We start from the raw sequence: 4,506 nt of genomic DNA on the forward strand, positions 1-4,506 counted from the left end.
AAGCTCATTGCACTGCTGCATAGAACAATGTGCTGACAGCAAAAGTAATTGCACAATAGCAAAGACGGAAAGACACAGTTAGGCCAAAAAACTGACAAAATGAACTACACAGAGATGGTACTTTCCACTGGCATGTGACAGCGGTGTAAAAAATAAAAATACAAAAATAAGGCAATTCATGTTTCACAAATTAATGCATTGATAACCACAAAGTTACACTAAACAAAATTTTTAAATGTTGAATGAAACTCACTTGGCCATCTGCTAAAACAACATTGTCAGTTAAAACATCACTATTTATAAACATCGAATGATTGACACATGTTAAGAGCTGCTTTAAGAAGTAGCCACCACTGATGAACTTCAAACAAACGTTATTGCCAACAAGAGTCACTCAGCTGTGGTGACAAGCTATTTCGGTACTTGGCTTCCTGATGCACACTTGGAACAAAAGAAACACTGGGGTTGCCTGGGTAGAAAGATGGAAATAAGAGGGCTTTGGAGTGAGAACTATTTAAGCGAACTGGCAAGGGTAAAAAATAAGGAAGATGCCGACAAACATGCATCCCTGAAGCGTCAGTGAAATATGATGTTGAGATGGGCTCATTGAGCTCCGGTGATTGATTTGGCAAATTTGAGGGAGAGTCCAACGCATAAGGAGAGTCTCTACTTGTTGGAAACGCTTCTGAATAATTTTCGACTTTAATAAAAGTTTTGTTGAGATTCATTCCTGAGAAGCATGGGATGCCTTGAAGATCATCTGGATGATGTCCTGGTTGGTAAGAATAATCATTTGGAGGCTGTGCACTAGGCCAACAAGAGCGTGTACGACTACGACCAGTTACAGTAACTGAAAATGGAGCTGAAACATTGCCTTCCGACTCCTGACGACATAATATGTGCAGCTTTGTAGCTGGCTCTTCATCAGACGAGTATCGGGCTTTTCGTTTCTCACCAACAAATGTCCTCAAAAGTGGATTTCTGGACAGCAGCGTATCAATTTGAGGCAAAATAAACAAATCATTTTGGTCGCTGGTTCTATTTAACTTGCTCGAGTCGTACACTTGAGATGTCAATCTTGTGTCTGTCGTTGTGTAGGTCACTGAAACAACTGCACAGAAGACATTGCCTCAGCGTAGAATGAAGGCCTGGTAACCAAAACTGGTAACTTGGTAACTGGGTAACTGGGTAACTGGGTAACCAAAGGTCATGCTTTCAATAAAAGGTGACAGACACACGGAGTTACTTGATGCATTTACTTCATGCATGCTAAAAAGTGACTCTTCGTCTTGGATCCTTGCTGGTGCATTTGCCAGAAAGGTTTTGCTTTGGTCCTCTATGAATGATGCATGGCTCTTTGTATTTGTCATCTTTTCCAATGGAGGTATTCTTTGTTTGGAAATCTGATTGATTTGCTGCAATAAAGAAATTCGTTTTGTTTTAAACCGAGGAGCATGAAAATCGCTAGAAGAATCCAAAACATTATCCTGAGTCTCTTCAGTGTAATCATGTGCGCATGCTTCAAAATACATGGGATGCCTTTCTTCAAATATGGATTTAAAGCTCTCATCTTTAGGATAAGTTTTACTTGTAGAATCAGACTCATCTAAATCGTTTATGACCTCATCAAAACTATCATCGTCGAGTGGAGTGTTGATACGACCAGACGACATAGCATCATTTGACACATCTTGAAGCCTTAAAGATGTAACTTACCAAAGCTAAATAAAGATTTCCGTCTGTGCGCAAATTTATTTTCCCTTCATTTTCTTCAGTGGTCATGCCACCATCGACACTTCATCACCAGTATGAAACTTCGATTTAGTTGAGCTTGAAGAAAAATCATGTTTTAGAGATCTTGTTGAAGAAAAAATATCAGAAATAGAAAGAGCATCAGAAAGAGAATTTGTATTAACTGCCAGATTGTTGGCTGAAACAGCGCAGACAGATATTTCAGTGGAAGACATTGTTGGCCGAAACATCGCAGACGGATTTGATCTGGAATAATAAGAATTCGTATGACTATCATTTTAATACGATCACTTTATAAAAAGTTAACAACTCATAATACAAAACTGAAATAAGCTGCAGTGCAATCAATAAACACAATTTTAAATAAATAATAATAAAGTACGCCATTGAATTAACTAACCGTTGTTGGATTTCGTGATAAAAAGTTATAAAATAATTTTTATTAATAACTAAAGCTATTTCTTTAAGCCAATATCCTGAAGCTTTTGTGTATAGCTGTGCATCATACAGTATTTCACGGAATGAGTACAACTTTTAATACGACTTGCCTACTTACCACTTCATATGCACATATTTCAAACACATAGCCTACTTACCCAATCAAAGCATTTTCCAACTTTTTGACCAACGCTTTGGAACCTGGTCGCAAATCAGGATCTTTCAGAATCATTTCACCAACAACAGTTCTAAAAAAGTAAAATACGAGTTGAAGAAAATTGTGACAGCTGAATTGTGTTTGCCCGATATTATGCGAGCACCTCATAAGCATTTTCAAATTCAATTGAACACCTTTGCACCTTGGCAACTGTAAAAGTTCTTCACACAACTCTAACTCTCGTTCATTTCAGAGAAGCGTACAATAAGCCGCTGTGGTACATAAAACTTTCTGATACATTTTTTACAATATGCTAGCTTAAACCAGTTGTGTCTCCCGACATTGAAGCAATGTGAAAGTCAACGTTTTCTGGCCGGAATATACGTCATTTGAGGTTTGGCTGAACACTGCACAAACAGGAAAAATGCAAAGTATAGATTGCTACATAAAGATGAATCTTAATCGGAACTTCAACAAAAACCTGCTAAAATGCTTACACAAAATAACTAATTAAAGTCTCATTTTCTCTTCCTTTACGTACTGCTTTGTAGTGCAATACCAAATTAAGTCGCCTGTGTGAGACAACGAAAGATCTACAACGTAATTTGAAAACAGTCAGACTGTTAGGAAGAGCTGGTAAAATGTGATAAATCAGGCCATGTTTCTACGTGGCCATGTCTCACCTTATCTCGTGTACGTTTCCATCGACAACGGTATGCGACGTGGCAGGGTGGTGCAAAGGTTTTCGTGTCGATGTTGCAAGGATAAGTTGATGCACGTCCCAGCTTAGGATTATTCGCCAAAGCTTCGCCAATAGGGATGATAGTATGATTGCCCTCAACATATGCGCCAAGTAGAACCTCTTTACTATCCGATGTACTAAAAGTGACCCGGTCAATAACCGACCAGAAGATTACCTCTAAACAACAAAACAAATTTTATTTACAATTTCTTGGTTAATTTTATGGTTTATTCATAACCAGGGGCGCCGGAACGATTTTTGACTGGGGGGGGCAAGATTACGAAAAAAGGGCACTTTTGTTTACTAAAAGGCCAATTTTTTTTCAAGTTTGCTACCAACGATAATGCTAATCTATCAGCTCAATTTTTATTGAGTAATGATAACCTACAAGTGTTCGGTATACAAAGAAGGGCATCATGCTATGTTATAATGATGTAACCTACTGTCAAGCCTTAAAGCAGCCTGCGGCCATGGCCGCTACGTAGTGCTTGAATGACCGCCGGTGCTACCTCCTCAATCGACCAAGTTTGGCCGCCGGTCTCTTCTAGCCAATTATTTAATTTCGTAATAGAATGATCGTGGATTAACTGTCGAAAATATGTAGTATCAATGAGTGACGCAAAATTAGGTCAGCGCGTCATAATCGCCACTGTTGCATTGTGCGGGAATATTTGTTATTGATGGAATATATCCATCTGCGATCACCAGCGCTGTAAGTCTTGTTTGTAATTCCCGATGTTTATTTTAACAGTCATAATCCGAAGTGCTAATTTACATTGGCTGGCAATATTGTCGTTTTTATGTCGATTTGATGTTGCCGGACATTGAATCGTTGTTAAAAAGGAGAACTAGGTTAGTTGACATCCGAGGGAAAAACATTTTTTGATAATATTTTGCAAAAATTATGCTTCTTTTAGTACCGGTAATGTCCTTCACATCATTGAAATACTTATTTTATTACCTTGCCATCATCGTCAACACATGTCGAACGTTCTTTTTCGTTGCTAAAAGGAATTCTAAGGGAGTGGCGAACTTCTTTAAAATCAGCCACATTGGAGACACTCGTGCGAGTGTCGTTAGATGGTCCCGCAGTACTGGATTGCAATCCCGATAAAGCAGTTATTGCGTGGTGCAACGATTCTATTGTAGGACGTCGCCCAGGCCCAGACTTCAACAACGCTAAGTGATCATTTTAGCATTGTTGCAAGTTAAATTCTATTTACTTGTGCTATCGTTATTTTTATTTTGTATTTTGGCCTCCAAACGCACAGATTTGGCCGCCGAGGAGGAGTTCCGGGTAGGCCACGATGGCTGCCGAAAAAGAAACGAGTTTTAAGGCCTGTACTGTGTTGCAAAATTTTGTGCCGTAAATATTATTTTGAGGCAAAAATGAAAGATTATAATTAGACTAAAAGCG

Source organism: Aplidium turbinatum, chromosome 2 (genome assembly GCF_918807975.1).
Source record: "Aplidium turbinatum chromosome 2, kaAplTurb1.1, whole genome shotgun sequence".
In the NCBI taxonomy this organism is placed as follows: domain Eukaryota; kingdom Metazoa; phylum Chordata; class Ascidiacea; order Aplousobranchia; family Polyclinidae; genus Aplidium; species Aplidium turbinatum.